We start from the raw sequence: 17,432 nt of genomic DNA on the forward strand, positions 1-17,432 counted from the left end.
TCCCAATAACACTTTCTAAAGGAACTGTTGCTTTTGGCATTTTATTTTTTTCCAGTATTTTCCATAGATATCCTGCATTCATTTTAATTGGAAATGTTATGAAAATTCTTATTGGCATTTCTAATTAGTGGCTGATCTAATGTTTGGTAAATGATACAGAATATTTTGATGACTTCCTAAAAATCCCCAAAATACTTCAAAGGACAAAAAAGACATTGCTTAGACAGTACCATAAAAAAAAAAATCTATCTTATAATGTTTAGATTGTTTGAATTTCTAATCCATTTTAATGCTAGAAAGCATGTTTTCCTCACCAGTAACCTCTGTTTTAAAATCACATTTGGAAGCACTCTGTTTAAGTTTAATGAAAAGTTGTTAAGCAGATACTATGCTCCATCTTCAAATTGTAATGATTTTATTTGTTGATGTGGTAGCACTTTTTAAATATATGTAAGTATATGTAAATATGTATATATGGCTGCACAAGTAGTCCTAATAAGAATGAGGTCATGACTTGTTGTTAAAGGACAGATAAATAATGGCAATAACATAAAAGTTGCATTTTTTTCCTGATTCAGAGCTGGGGGCAAAAATATGACTTAATAGATTTTAAATTAAGATAAATGGTTTCCTAGACAAGGTTGTTTTCAAAAGATATTAATTGTATCGTTAAACAGTGAAAACCAGGGGATGATCTTATCGTGAATGATTGTTATAGACTGAAATCCAGCAGTAAAGTCTGACATGAAGGGACCTCTACTAGGAACTTAGGTAAAACCTGTGGATTCACCAGTAAGAGGCAGTGCGAGAAAGAGGAAATCTGAACATATTGGTCAGTTAGAGAATGACTATGCCCTGACAGTGTTAGGTAGCAGAGAAATAACAAAAATGGGTCTAAAAGGTATTAAGTGATTATTATTAGCAGCCTTAGAGGAATATTAGTGTCTTTGTTTAATAAGTAATATGTAGTGTGATGTTTTGGATACTATTCTGAGACGGAAGAATTAATTCATTTTGGAACATGCTGAGAATAAGGAGAGCTATAGCACAGTTCAGAGAACGTGAGAAGACGTGGCCTGTCTATTGTAGTCCAGCTGAAATTGAGAGGAGGTGAAATGATTTTCTATAAATGTACTGGAGGGGGAAAATACTTCTATCAAAGGATAAGATTAAAACCATATAAATGATTATTAACTGGACATAAACTGAGAGTAGATTTCAAGGAAATCTGCAGTAAGATGCGAAGTGAGGTTCTGAAATGATTTCTCAGTAGAGTCAAAGAATCTAAGCAGTTTTAAGGTGAAGCTTGAAATAAGCCTACGAAAGTGGTTATAAATATGTCCGAGAATTTATGGCATAAGGAGTATGAACATATTTATATCTGATGTTCTAGTATATCTAAAGGATATTCAAAGAAGTCTTGGCAGCTTCTAAGTTACACTTTTATTCATGTTAGTTTTAAACTTCAGAACTTTCCTGGTAATTTGCTGAGGGCAGGGAGGCTTCTGTTTGTTTATTTTTCTTTCCCTCTCCCCTTCTTCCTCTTCTGCAGTTGCAGAATTTAGCTTTTAAATCACTAGAACTAAACCCCGAGGGGAGAAAATATGATAGCAAGTTTCACTGGAATTAAATTCTCCTAACTGGTTCATTGGTCTATCTTACTCATATTTTTTTAGGTTTAAAATTCTCTCCTTCTCCAGATCAGGAGGAAATTCAATCTTCTCTGTTCAAGTTAGTACACTAGTATGGCTGTCTTTTTGTTCTGTCCTTTTTTAAACTGTGGTGGGGCGTTTTTACTTCTTTCCCTGTACTGGGGGTTATAGGCCTATTTTCTAGGATGATCTGGAACAGTATTTAAGGAATTCCTTGCTTTCATTCTTACATAGAGTATGTATGTTATTACAATCATCTTTGATTTCTTCAGTTATCCTTCTGTGACACATTATTAGTTATGGAATTTTGTCTCTTGCTGTGTGTCACAGGGATGGCCAAACCACCTTAGTGATGATTTACAGAATTCACTGAGAAATAGTTTTATAAAAAAGCTCTTATTTTTCCAGTGTAGGATTGGTTTCTCAGTAAATGTGGACTTACAAACTGCTGGAGGAAGTTTCTACAATATTAGTTCTTCACTGGCCTGAAAAGAGATCTATTGTGAAGGCCCAGGCAAGAGAAAAATACAGTGGCAAAGTCTTTGATAACATTTTTACATCATTTTGCTTCACAAGAACTGCGTTTCATAATAATTCCCCAGTTTAGCTTAGTTTTAGGAGGATCACCAGTTGTGCATATCTGTCTGAATATCACATTTAGATCCGTCCTCTACAAATAATTTCACAATTCAGACTATTTACATATTTCTTTGTTATTTTCTCTTTTTTTGTTTGTTTGTTTGCTCTTTTCCTTTTAATGTTAACCTTTAATCACCTTTAGCTACACAGCAGTCTGAGACAACTAATGTTTGGAATGGAGGAGTAACAAAAATTTGCCAGAACGCAAATTAACTGGGCATAAATAAAGAAATTTTTTCCCAATCTTTCTTTGCCTGACAGTCAAGCAAATAAACAACCACTAAATATCGTGTTATTCCAGATTCTTTAGTGTTAGCTATGATACTTTCTGTGTCCTAATTAATATAAATCAGGCTAATTTTTGAAAGTTAAAAATGTTAATTTATATCACTATGTCTTCATTCATGCCATCAATGGTGTAATTTAGAAGATGTGTCATCAAACAGCAGTGCTTCGGTCATAAATGGATGTAATACCAGAAGCATTAGAACTCGCATGATCCAAAGCCTCTCTCAATTGTTCACCCTCATTTTCTAAATAGGACCAGTCATTGTTTTTCTCAGCTCATTTCAGACAAGCAAAATAATCCCTTACTTTCAGAAAGAACCTTTTGTTCACTGAGAGTACCTAAGGGCTGTGTATACAACATTTATTATTTTACCTTCAAATATGCATTCACCTCTGGGCTATAACAAAGTGGAATGCTTAAAGGCTCCAAATTTCCTGCCCTTTCTAGACAACAGTGGTTCTTTAGATTGTGTCTGTAATGAGAAAGCAAATGGTGCAATCTGTTCTAAAAGCCACCCCCAAGTTATGCCAATACTGGAATCTGCAGGCTCAGCATCTCTCAGGGAATTTGATAGAAAATAACTATTTGTTTTATGGGTGCAGCTTTCAGCTGAGGACTAATATTTTCCAGCTGATAATAAAGCTGGCTTCAAAAGCTTGTTAGCAATATATGCCATTTTATTTTTTGACTTTACCTCTATTCGTATAACAAATGTATCTGAGAGATATCAGACATGATTCTTAAACTATACATGGTTGTAGGATAATTCTGGATACTTCCAAATTTTATGTGTTGTATCCTATTTTATAAATTTACTTACGTGATTTTCCAGTATTCATGACAAATGGTGAAACATGATCCAGGAATTCTCACTCCCAACTATCTAATCAAATGATGAGCTCACATTCTCCAGCTTCTCTGTTAACCTTCTAATGAGCAATCTGAATGAAGGCTGAAAATAGGCACACAGATTCAGTTATTATAAAGGATATAACACTACTGTTTAAAAAGTCCTTTGCTAAGTTTATTCTCGGGGATTGTAGAGGGAAAAGCATCTCCTCTCTGTGGTTTGGATTAACCCCGAATTTGGTAATTTTGGGGTTAAATTGTATAACACTCTGTCTTGACTTTATTTTCATTCTTAATCCTTTTTTATCCCCCCTCCCTCCTCTTCCCCCATTCTACTAATGCAGATTAATATAGCTCAGAGCAGACTAGATTGTTCTTTTCTGAACTGTTCCAGCTCGATTTCAAATCTCAGTCTGACTGGGCATCCTGTGATTTATACTCACAGGTGCTACAGCAGCTAGGGGAACAACGTAGCTGCAGTGTCATCTGAGACACACACACAGACTTATTTTATGTGTGCTTTATAACATTTGAGACAAATAAGCACCTGATAATCTTCCTGATACTAGATCACCTGCATTTGTACTCCAGTGAATGAATGGCAGTTTGTAATTTACTCCTATTTCTAAACTCTTTTGCTTTACCACCTCCACTCTTCTCTCGAGGTTAACTGCTGACTATGTCAAACCTCCATCTTCTCACATTATTAGAAGACACAGTTCACATGAAAACCTGACTCTGTTGGTGGTCCTGGAGTGAGTGATATTTGATTCCATTATATTAATAGCACCAACTAGCTCATCTTGGGGGTAGCGTGGTACCTGACTCAGCTATGATCATCTGGGGGGCTTGAAATTTAAAGAGCTATAACTGAGCCCTGCCATGGAACCTTCATAGTAAGTACAACAGCTTTCAAAAGTCTGAAATTAATTGGCTTGGCTTTCTTTACATATATAAATCAAAAATAATAATAAAAAAATAGTAATGTTTCTGTCTGCATTATCCTTTTTCTATATTGAGATATAGACTTGGGAATCAATCTGTGCACAGTCTATGAATTTTCTCTGCAACTGTATGTTCAAACCACTATTATTTTTTCATGTTCTTGCCCATTACGTCTTGTATTCAGAATACAGAAAATAGGCTACATAGTCTGGAGATTGGAGGATCATTGAAGATTATTGAAACGGAAAAAGCTGTTGCTTAAATGGAACAATGGTTCCATGGCATGGCAACTGTTTTTAACCAGCCTAAATGCAGAGAATTACTGTTTTAAGGAGTGAGAGAGTCTTCCAAAAAATTGAGAGATGGAGTTGTTGATGTTGGATTGTGAAAGTCCAACAAAGAAGGTTTGCTGAGCTAGTCAAGTGAAAGAAACTGAAGAAACAAGAGGGAGGAAAGACTGAAGGCTATAAAAGTTAGAGAAGACTTCTGAGTCTGAGAAAGTGTGAATGAAGCAAAGATAGTGTCACAGTCCACTCGGTGATGGATTCGTGATGGTTCGTTTACCTTGATCTCAGAGCGCAAAATTAAGGCAACCAAAAAGCCAAGGGGTTATTATTCAATCAGTGCTACTTTATTAATTTGCCCATAAAGTGGCACATGATAGTGAGAGAGTAAGAAGAAGGGAAAGAAAAAAGGAAAAAAAAAAAAAAAGGGTAATAAGAAAAAAAATATTGGAAATGAAGATTGAGTTTACCACCAGGTGAGCTTCAGAGGCATCCCTCTGGTATCCAGTCCCATAGAGTCTTGCCGCTCCTCTGTCATGGTTCAGGATCCTCTGGTGGGACGATCTCGACAGTGTCCATTCGGGACTCATCTCTTATGCTTCTTCACCACCCCTCGCTCCCATTGTTTGAGGCCAGTCTCCGCCTTGATTTCGCAACCCAGGTTTAAACTGCACAGACTTGAAAGATCCACACTTCTTTTTGCCAGTGCTTATGTGGCCTGCATTCAGGGGTCTTTCTCTGGTCCATTGGGTGACTTCAGGACCCTTGGCAAGCTTCTGGGCTTGCCTCTTTTCGTTTGCCATTGTTTGAGGGAGCCAATAGGGGACAAGTGTGACTGAGGCTACAGGTGAGAACACATCTACTGGATGGCACCTATTGTCCCTGGGTCGAAGAGACCCTCATAACAATCCCTTTTAGGAGGCGGGGGCTTGTTTGGCTGATGCAGCAGGCAAAGTCCATACAGCAGCCATTGTAAGCAGCAGCCCCCCAGAATCAGAGAAACCACTGCAACACAATGCTTCTCCTTGGGCCTCTCTCCAAATCATTGTCCATGCATTCTTTCTGTCAGGGCCTCAGTTCTCTCAGTTCCTGATGGCCATGGTCAGGCAAATCTTTAGACTAAGTCTTACAGATGGCTACCACAATACTGTAGAGAGCTAAAGGTCAGTGGGGAATCTAAGGCAAGAAATAGTACCTAAGAAATTTGTATTTTGTCTGGATGATTTAAAGTTCTATGTGTTTTAAAGGTTAAACATGTTTAGTGTTCGAAAATGTTTACAAACTCTATTCCTCTTTTCTTAAGCTATCATTTCTATCTGAAATTTTATACTATGAACCAGCATCCAGGCGCCTAGAACTCAGGAAAAGCTGAGTGTTTAAACTAGTGGCATTTACTGGTTCATCATTTAGACTTCTGTCATTGTTTTGAGGTTGGGAACCTCTGCAAACTGAAATTGAAACAGTTTCATGAAATCATCTTCAGGTCAGTTAACTTTCAAGAAATCAAAGCCAAACATTTTTGTGAGTTTTCTCAGTACCATGTTTCCTCGGTGCACAGTTCTGGGTAGCCCGTTCTCCATGTTCTCCCAGGTGTGTGGGGTAGAGATGCTATTGCACTAGAATGGGAAGCCATGCAGTTGTCTAGGAGATCTACCTAATTGACTAAAATGGTGGATAAAGCTTGATAAAATTTTTCACTGTAAAAAAACTTTCTTGAGATTTCAGGAAATCTATTGTGCTTCAACAGCAGAATTAATGTCTAAGTTATTTTTTTCCTATTGTATCTTTTTAATAGTTGAATCTGAGTATGAGCCTAAAGTTTATGTGCATATACCAGGCATGAATACATGCACACACACACACAAATATAATTTTTATTTCTTTATACATTCTTGCAAGATAAAACAATTCCCTGTTTTTCAAGACAGGTTACAATTTTAGTGTAATGAAGAAGTGATAGTTATAATGAGAAGGAAAGAAAGTTATTTAAGAAGGTATTTCTAAAAACATTTGCCCTGCAATTTTTTGTCAAAAGCAGTAATCATGACATACAGATAAAATTTAGAATTCCAATTTTTTTTAAATGGTTACTGTGCCTTTAAGCAAATTCTATCAAATTCCCTGAGGTTAAGGACTGACCTAACCAAAATACCGTGTAAGCTCTTTTTTTTTTTTTTTTTTTTTTTTTTTTTTTAGTTTGATCTTACGTTTATTATAAACAATGGCAGGTTTGCTCAGTGGAAGTGGTGTGGCCCCTTAATGATCTTGCGTGCTTTGTCCTAGTTGTGGCTGCCTTTCTTCTGTTTATGAACTGATTCATATATAATACTTCAGGATCTCTGTATAAGAAAGATGCTACATAAGTGTATGCTAATTAACAGAAGGTATTTTTGTTCGTATTTGAAAAATTATAATTGAAAAATGATCTGAAAATGTTTCTACAGCTGTTAGTATATATTTCTTCACTTTTCAGATTCATTACCAGGCACGCTGTGAATGAATTCACAGCAAAATTAATAGAACTTTAGATTTTACTGACCTACATATGAAGAGGTCCATTGAGTTACTACTGGGTGTGAATAAAATAGCATCGTATTGTGTATCAGTGACAAAACTTTTTTTTTTTTGTGCGGTTATACAGTTGTGGGTCCTATCCTTCCAACCTAAAAAGGAACTGAAGCCGGAAAATAGTGAAAAATGTACTCTTATTACAAGGCTGTTCTTTCATCTGACTTATTATGCTTATTATACTGCCATCACCTTCAAATCATGCAAAAGCTGTCCATTTCATACTAAAGTATGGTAAGTGGGTATTTAATGAAGGCTGACCAAAAACTATACTATAATGCAGTAATATCAGAAAAAAAAACAACAAACAAACTGTGCATCTAGCACATATACTAGCACAGTAGTTGCTGTATATGAACATATTTAACATAGTCATTCAGCACGTGTACTGGTTTGGTAGAGAAAATGCAGCCAGATGCCTAGAACTATATATGCAAAAACATGCTAGCCATGTTATGAGGGAACATACTCCAGTTTTCAGAACTGAAGTAGATGTAATATTTGGTTGTACCTGATCTTGAAGCAGCTGTGTTCTGAGATAATGTATGGAGTACACTGAGCATCACAGCTGTTGCACTCTGCTGTGCTTAATCTGACAGCAACAGCTACCATTTGCCATAAATATAATATATGACATGTGGTTTACATTTCAGAAATGATGGACAATAAGACTTTACATTGACGTCCTAGCCTTCACTATTCATAGCTACATTTGCAATATCTAATCATGATTCCAATTTGAATTCCAGTAATAGCATTACAATTCTATTTTTTGTTGAGTTTTTGTTGGGATCTCTTTCTAACAGCAAGATTAAATAACATTAAATAGCATCATTTTCTAGTTATAACAGGTTACAACAGGTTTTCTACCATGTCAGAAATTACTTTTGCCCATTGCCATTGTCTGGAGAAGCTGAACTGGATTACTCTTAGCTGTATGTCTCTTTGTGCTTATCTTTCAAGAAATACTTAACGTAAAGCCTGTAGCTCCTTATACATTTAGTACATTCTGTCTCCTAGCATTACATGATAATGTAAATAAGAAAAGGTTGTTTGTGAAGTGGGGTTTAGGAATTTCAAATTACTTTTTTTCCCAGCCTTATAAACATTGATAAACATTCATCCATCTGTCTCCCTGCACCTTCTGCTTCTCTCCTTATGCAAATATGACTGTCAGTTTAGTGTGGAGGCTGGAAGGCCATTAAGGGTTGCTTTGTGCAAATGTGTTGCAAAAGCACAGAATTGTTGTTTCTTAAGAGGCCATCTCTGAGAAAGGTTAACTCAAAGTATGGAAACATAAATGAAACCTAATGACAGTTCTTCAGAATTATCTATCACAACAGTTTATGGGAGGTGTGCCAGGAAAGTATGAGGTATATTTCTGCAAGGGTCTGGATTGTGAAATGAGTCAAGGAGCTGATTAAAAGTCCAACCATATAGATTTTGCTGAAGTCAACACAGTATCAAGACCACTTTGTCATGGCATTTTGCAGCCCAATCCAGGCATCTGATAGCTTCTTAAGATTAAGCATTTCATTATTCCCCAGTCTGAACCCCCTTGTTGAAAACAAAAAGCTTTTTGTTTTTCTAGGTGGAGAGGGGAGAGTAAGATAGTTGTTGAAAGTTGACCGTTGGGAGTCTACATGTGGTTTGCTGAATCCTAATCTAATATTGATTTATCATCTGCCTTGATTTCTGTAATACCTGTGTCCCTCACAATCTTTAAGATATTCATTATACTGTGAACTAGAAAGGTGTTATTAATGCTGTTGCACAGATGAGGAAATAAGACACAGGCTGAACACTAGATCCACAAAGGGAAATTCCTAACTCTTGGACTAGCAAACAAATCGGACATCTAGACTGTAGGGCTTATACATCTATCTATCTATCTATCTATCTATCTATCTATCTATCTATCTATCAATCTATCATCTATCTATCTATCTATCTATCTCTAGATAGATAGATATACACATATATATGCACTATATGGAGAGTATCCATAGTTATAATGATGGTAAGTATGGGAGAGGAATAATTAATGCCCTCCAGTATGAGAACAGTTTATATTGAAATTATTTTGCTCCTTTTACAAACTGAAGAGTAGTCTTTGGTTTCTCTGAAAAGGCAAGAGGAAGAAGAGGCACCAACCCAAACCTCCTACATGCCAAGTAAAGGTTAATAAAAAGGCAAAGCTCCTCTTCTGGACAAACTTTAACACCAGCTAGTAATCAAAACCATGACAGCCACTTGCTCAGTCCACCTACTCCACCCCCCAAGTAGGGGAGAGAACTAAAAGGGAAGGGAGAAACTAATTGGTTGAGATAAAAACAGTTTAATAAAACAAAATCATAATATACTACTACTACTACTACTACTACTACTACTACTAATATAAATACAAATAGAATATATGTGATACTTGATGCAATTTCTCATGAACTCTGTCTGCACCAAACAGCCAGTCCTGGGAAGGAGAGCATCCTGGTCCCAAACAGGCAATCCCATGGTGAAAGTAAAACGGTAAAAGGCAGAAAGGCCCAAAGGCCACCTGCAAAATGACAGTACAGCAATAAGCCGAACTAACACTGAACTCCCAATGGAATGGAACTCCTGAACAGAACTAACCAAGCTAACAAACTGCAAAACCTAAACGGAACTAACAAGCTGGAAAAGCCAACTCCAGTTACATATGGAGCATGATGCTAATAGTAGGAAATATTTCATAAATCAGTCTGGATGTCAGTCTAGGTGCTGTCCTGCATATAGCCCTCTCCTACCACTTTGCACCTGTAGCTGGAAAGCCACAAAAGTCCTTAGTTTTCCTGACAACAACCAAGATATCAGTGAGTCCTTACGTTCTTTTCATACCAAATCCCAAACACTAAAAAGCTACCGGAAGAAAATATTAATTCTGTCTCAGGGAAGAAACAGCATTATCTCATTATTCTTGTAGTAAATTTAAACAAAAGACTGCTAGCTACAAAGGGGAAAAATTCTAACTGCATGAAGAAAAATTAACTTAATTGCAGTTAAACCAGCAAAACAACGAAGTATGTAGGTGCATGAGATGAACTAGTTTCTGGTTAAAGCTGAAAATCAAAAGCGCTATATATACATGTTTAGGTCAGAATTTGTCCTGATAGCTTATATTTAAGTAAAGCCATGAGAAAAGCAAATAAGTAAAAGCAAGATTTCACACTGGATCAAACCTGTGATCAAATGCTTTTTTCTGATCATGTGTATTGTGAAAAGTAGATCATAATGGAATGAACTTTTTAGCTTCTTTCATTTCCTGGTTGATGTACGCCTTGGAGCTTGAGGATTTCTATCTCTCAGAAATTGTTCTATTTCACATGTTCTCATTGAGTCCATTAAGTCTAATGCATATCTGAATTCTACTAAACTCCTGTTTTCTGTGCTATCCTAACACAGCTAGAACGACAGAGTCTAAGTGCTTTATGTTTTAAACTTAAAAGAAAAAAAGCTTTTCTAAAACACCTTGCTTTTTTATTTAGTTGAATATTGCCTTGATTGCATTGTTCTATGCGTGGTGAAGATAAGAGCATCTATATCTTCACTGCTGTTTTGAAAAACTCCAGAGAAATTCTCCCAGTGAGGGTTGCCTAGACCGGAGTATCTCTTGCATTAGCAGAATATCTGTGTAATTACTGCAGATCATTAGGTTATCTCCAAATCATGAGCAGGTGGCAAAGAACATCCATGTCAAGGCCTTGACTGCACACTAACAACCTTAATGGCCCTGCCCAGACTCACCTGGGGCCTCCATACACACTCCTACTATAGGCCCAAGGCCTCTATTTAAGCTCAGACCTGAGCATTCAGTCTTTGAGCAGGGCAAGTGTTGTTTGCTAGGTAGCTTTCTTGTCCATGTCTGTGTTGAGACATGGATCCTGTTGGTCTGGGCCTAACCCATGGACTGACTTTCTACCTTGTCTCTCTCAATCTGTTCAGTGATCTCTGGACAATATCTCATCCTGATTACACTTAACTGCTCCTGACCTGCAGATTGGTTTCCTGTCTTCATTTGATCCTGCATTATTTCTCTGAACTTGTCTGTTGACACACACTTTTGGTTGAACCTGACTGTGATCTCTGGATATGCTTCCTTTCTGAGGGGCCTGTGCACTGCTTACCCTTTAATCGCGCTTCGCTTCTGTGTCTTCATCACTTAGGGAAGAGCTAATCTTTGCTGTGCCCTGATGATCATTCTGGATGCAGACATATGATGAGGAATGATAGGAGAACTACTATCTTTGACAGCTAGCTCATCATGCTTTGGGACCTGATAGTCAAATTAAGAGTTAGGGGGGAAAAAAAAGGTTTAAAAACCAGGCATCTTTCTAGGGCCTCCTTAGGATATTATGAGACAATTTTTCACATTTAAATGATGTTCTCTCTTGCACAATATATAAGCAGAAAAGAAAGGGTAGGAGAAGCCTCTCAAGTTTCAGTTCTTAAAGTAGCCACAGAAATTAAGTGTGGTTCTATCTGCAAGCTTAGAATTTGACTGAAAACAAAACAGGACTCAGAAGGCATTCTAACTTCGGAAACTGTGTTGCAAATGAAAACTGATAGCTGACTTGGGAGTAGTCTTTTAAAATATCAATTTGTTAAAAATAGTGACTTGTTCTGTGGAACAGAATTGTCATGTAGTTTTTTTGTGACCATAAGTCACCAACAGGAGACAAATTGCAGGTGCTAATGAAAGGGACAAGTATGGACTAAAGACATATTATTGCTTACTGTCATGCTTTTGGCTGCTTTCTGTGTTGAATCTGTTCTCTGTGTTAGAATGTGACTGCCTTAGGTAATGCTTTACTGTGAAGATAGGTCAAGCCAGACATAAGAACTGCAGGGACTAAATACCATTTTCACAAATTGCTGTTCTTACACAAGTGTATCTAAGTTGGTTAGCCAGTCCTTATACAGGATTGGAGAATGTCATCAGCAAGTAGTTCCTGGACCTAGTTATTGAAAGAGTACCATCATCATCATCATCACTACTGTAATATATTCAACATCTGTGTTAGCTAGTGCCAAATCCTGATCTGGAAGGTGGATAAGGGAAACACAAATCTTATGGGTTATAGAAATACTAACGTTTTGCTTACTTGTCTTTCTGGTAGAAGCATTATGAATTTTTGGGGAAGAGTTCTTGAAAGTGTAGTCACTGGTTGGTGAAAGGACTTGATGTGATTTTCCTGCTCTTGTCAGAGTAATTCTCATGATAAGACCTTTGGGTGTTCTGCATACAGGACTTATCTTGTCCTTTCTTTCTATTGGAAGTATAGTACATGACTTGCAATGTAATTGAGACCTCTTTGTTCCCAGTACTGGGTTTCTAATAGACAGTATAGTATAGTCTGAAAGAGTAAAGACACTGCTCTTGCTTATTTCTGTTATAGTTGTTGACCATCACAATGACTGTCAACCACAATTTTTTTAGAAAAACAGACTTGGATTTAAAATGCATCTGTGGTACATATTTCTGGTATAGTATCAGTGGTAATATATATGCTAAAGGTATATATCTTCCTAAAATGATAGAAAACCACAAAATTCCTCAGTTGTCCTGTAGTTGTTCTGGCTGGCACACAGCTGCCATCTCCACTTGGTCAGACAAGTACATCTCAAAATTATTTGTAATGCTTTCATATTCTGAATATTTTGAGAAGTCTTACCTTTACAAAAAGATAAGACTCTTACTGAGATTGTGATTGTGGTCCTTGGTAATTTGGTACGACGAAGGTAGTTTTACTTTGTTTTATGTTCAATACTAAATTTGGAAGAATGGCTTGGTGGTTTTCAGTATCACTAAATGTTAGGCTATGATTTCTTCTGAAATTGAAAGCATTGTAAAGGAGGCAATAATGGTGTTTTTCAAACTGCATGATGTGTCAGTTCGGTATGTTTTGGCTTTTAAAATGTTTTTAGAGGGAGACCGATTACACTTGTCCCTCCTGTTTCTCTTTCAATTAATTTGTCCTAAGATGCTTCTGAAGCTCCTCTAATGTACCCAATACCAGACACAATCAGCAAAACATTCTGTTGGAAATCAAAGGCTAAGTAGTGCAGGTACTGATCTTCATTAGATAGTTAAATATTTAAATAATTTAAAGAAACTACACATCTTAAAGCAGCTTGGACGTGTGAAACAAAATGGGTTGTTTGTTCATCAGTCAAGTATTGCTTTGCTCATCAGGATGGTATCATGCCTATGCTATGTTTGAGAGAGCAGGTACTATAAGCTGATCAAAGCATATTGCACAACATATTAGCTGAAATTGTTGACTGAATGGTTCTAGGGTATAAAATTCCAAAGGTCGAGGGTGGAATTTTCTTAGTTTATTACAATTCAGTTGATTACATTTATTTTTAGTAGCTGGAATGTCCTCTTAGGCGATATCATCAGAAGACAAAGGAGAATGTTATAATTAGAACATGAGTTGTAAAATGATGCAGCACATTTTGGGACTTGCAACTCTAGTTTCTGATCTACAGAGCCACTTACCATCATGGCATGACATTGGATGTTGTGAGTCATTCAATTTTTTTTTCTCCTTTGACAAATAAAGGAGATTAGAGAATGCATTTATGTCTTTCACAGATTGAAAAAAAAAAATCAACATCAGATTTTCTTTGTCTCTTTCATCCAAAATGAAAGCTCTGCAAGACTCAAATGAAAGAAACAGTAATGGATTTTCAGTTAGCACAAAAAGCTACTTCAAATATGTATTGAAGAAAAGGTTCCTTAACAAAATGTTTTGGTAACAATAAAGATTATTTTTAAATGAATTGCCAGAATGAACAGTTGTATACTAGGCTTTTGAAATTTGAGACAGAAGAAAGTTTTGTGAAGTAGAATTTATTCATTGCTTAGCTGAAAAGCATACAGAAATGCTTATAAAAGAAGTTTCCACTTGTAAACAAGCATTCTTACTCCTTAAGTACTTATCTCCAAAGATAGGTTAAGTATTTTAACACAGGATTGAGACAAACCTGAGAGCTGCACCAAAGGGCACTTAACTCTTCCATCTATGCAGCAAATAATTGTGTTACTGCTAGAGAGCTAGCAGTCACTTCTTGTTTCACTTCATTTTTGGTCTCTGCCTTTGTGTAATATTATTATGGGAGTATGTACAAGAAAAGGACACAGTTGAAATATTTATGCATTCTAGCGTTTTCCAAATAATATCAATGCCAAAATGTGCTAAGCGTTAGTGCCCTTACCTTGTCCAAAACATTAATGTGCAAGTTAGAAGTATAGGTATCATTCAGGAAAGCTGGCATGCTATATTATATAAAGTACTCTGTGTACACTGAGTACACAGAGGAACATTCAGTCAAGTTTAGTCTCTAGCCCAGTGACAGGCCAAATCTGAAAAAAAACAAAAAACAACAGTTTTGTGGTTTTCTTGTTGCTTTGTGATCTGCTGCCTAGTATAGTTCCACAACAACCTGTTAACCTGAAAATCATCATCTGTCTTTGTGTTCAGGTTACATTCTGTATAGCTTAGCATTTTGTCTTACATGTCACTGAGGATTTGGAAGAATTTCTTCCATATTTGTGACAGCAGCAAGTCCAGTCAGTATTTAAACTCACTTGGCCATAGTAACTTGAAATTCCACTATTTAAAGAAATATGTATATAAGGACCTATCCTCTGGTGGTCTGGAGGTTGTTTTGAGTGTGTAGGTGACTCTGAGTCATAGTTACTGTATTGGTCTGATTCCTGACCTGGAAGCAGCCTTCAAAGAGTTATAGATCAAGTCCAGAAGTACTAATGGGCTTGTTCACTGCAACAAACACTACAGCTAGCATGAACTCTAGCTTTCACAAAATTAATGAAAGCTAACATTTCATGTGTTGGGATAAAAAGTGGAAATGAGTACCAATTGTTTATATGACAAACTGAAAGAAAACAGCTTGCATTAAAATATAAAATGGTGATCACTTTTTAAAACCTACATTCTTTGTTGCTTTAAATTTCATTACTATAAATCTAAGATGCCAAATGACATGTATGGCAGCTGTGTCTTGGCCAAGAGTTGAGACCAATGCAAACAGTCTCAGTGTGGTAAGCCATTGCAAACAGTGTAATGCAAACAAGACCTGAGGGTAATGAGCTTTGATCGGAGCTATGGACTAAAAACTGAGGGAACGATACCTGAAACTGCTGGAAAGATACAGCACAACCATTACTGTGGATGGTTTGCACTGCCAGTCTGACCTAACCCTGGCTATATCCCTTGCTTAGTTCACTTAATTAATTGAATGTAGTGTCTTTTTTTTTTTTCTGGAACTCTTTTTCCCACTGTGACAGGACCAGGTAAGCTACTTAACACTGCACAGTATGACGGTTCAGGATTTTGTATATACAAGAGAAGAGAATTATATTTAGACAGTAACTGCAGTCATTTTATAATGCTGACAAAATCCACTACTGTCTAGTTGGTATCCATGTTGACAGTGGCAAACTGAAAAGGAAGAAGGTAAATCTAACAGGCTGTGTGATGGTAAAAATTCAGGGGCATGAGAACCCACCAAGTTTAGGTTGCTTAATTTCCCAGAAGAGTTCTTCAGTTATTCTTTCAAAGTGAGAACTGGTAGGACTGTGCTAAAATCCAAACTTAGTTTCAGGGGTGAATTCCCCAGTGGGAATACTTTTGCTATCTGAAGGATTGTAAAGATTCTTTAAACAGTAAAACATTATTTGTAAATTAGACCCAAGGATGGATTACAGGTTGACTCCTAAGGTTGCCTTATGCGTCCCCACCTGTATATTAATTAATGTATGCTGTTATTACTAGATGAAGAGATAATGTGTGTGTTTGAAGATCTTTTATTGGTGGCTAGAGATATCCTGGTCTTCAGCGTTAGATTTTCCATTATCTCTGATGACTAGCTTCTCCCTGCGATCATGGCAGATGGCAGCATTGTTACCTGATCTGTGTGTTCACTCAGCTCTGAGTAGGTAATTAGCTTAATTTCTTAAAGCACTTTTTGAAAGTTTGAAAGTTTGAATTTTATTTCTCTTCAGGGTGTTTAAAAATATGTATGCAGGGAGTAAGTTGGGCCTGTGGAGAAAGGAAATCTCTGTTGCTGAGTAGTCTAATAGGCACAATACTTGTACAGGTGCAAGATGTCCAGATGAAGTAATGCCAGGGCCCTGAGTGTGTCTGCCATCTTGGGGGTTTTGCAGCAGCACCCAGGGCCAGCACAGCCAAGAGCTGTCCCCCTCCCTCTGATGGCCTTGGGCTGAGGCTCCCAGCAGCGCTGCGGGAGGGCTGGGCTTGGGCCAACCCCCATTCTGCAGGAGCAGCTGCAGGCTCAGGGTCTAGTGTTGGGCCCCACCAGGGCTCCTGTTCCTGTTGCCTCCCAGCTGGGACACTGCCTGGCCTGGCATGGCCATCCCTGGCTGGCCCTCACTGCTCTCACTAGATGTGCTTCATCACCGTGGGCTTATCTGGCAATCTGTCTCTCATCTTAACCCACTGAGTCTCTGTCCTGGCCTGACCCACTTTCTGCAGGGTTGGCACTGTGGGGCCAGGGCTGGGCTGGCAGGGAGCAGCTGGGCTGCATCTTGTGGCACCCCAGGCACCAGAATGCAGCCTTCCACATCTGAGGTAAACGTCTCTAATGGTATTTTTTGGCATAGGTTTTTCTCAGTGTTTTTTTCTGGAGTTGTTTTATCCCTTTTCTTCTTCGTCGAGCAGTTATTTTTAGAGCATCTAGGAATCCTGTGTCTGATCTGGATAGTATCCATGTTATTTTTTTTTTTTTTTTTTTTCTTCCTAGAGAGCATTTAGAGAACTTGATGACTAAGTCACAAGCGTATTCTAGAAAATTACTTGAATATATATTGAAGCAAGATACTTGGATCAACCAAGGTAGGAGGAAGCACTGAATGAACTATTTCACATGTCTGATATATGGATGGAATACTTTTATACATTAGGTGTAAAAATCTGGAAGATGTCATCGGTGGTAATCTAGCATTGGTGGCAAAAGTTGTTATTTTGTGTGTATATTTATTTTAGAATTTGAAAAAATAGTCTTGTGTGGTTGCAGCTGAATGCAATTTGGGAAGTCCAGAGCTGCATGTTTCTGCTGATGAAGTAGCTAAAACTCTTTTCAAGGTAGTATATTTTACTCATGTCACACTTTCCCTGCAAAAGA

The 17,432-nt window shown here is 37.3% G+C and overlaps 1 protein-coding gene across 35 annotated transcripts in view; it reads left to right on the forward strand.

Moving 5' to 3' along the window:
* Nucleotides 1-17,432, forward strand: part of LRRC4C (leucine rich repeat containing 4C) — a 611,011-nt gene that overhangs the window by 344,144 nt on the left and 249,435 nt on the right. For 25 of the 35 annotated variants that reach the window (XR_010473034.1, XR_010473033.1, XM_065064799.1 and 22 more), the window contains one exon: nt 17,052-17,143. The exons of the other annotated variants lie outside the window; for them this stretch is intronic. The gene's annotated coding sequence lies outside the window, so the exon portion shown is untranslated. The remainder of the gene's footprint in view (nt 1-17,051; nt 17,144-17,432) is intronic. 35 annotated transcript variants of the gene reach the window in all.

Source organism: Columba livia, chromosome 5, assembly GCF_036013475.1.
Source record: "Columba livia isolate bColLiv1 breed racing homer chromosome 5, bColLiv1.pat.W.v2, whole genome shotgun sequence".
Taxonomy (NCBI): Eukaryota; Metazoa; Chordata; class Aves; order Columbiformes; family Columbidae; genus Columba; species Columba livia.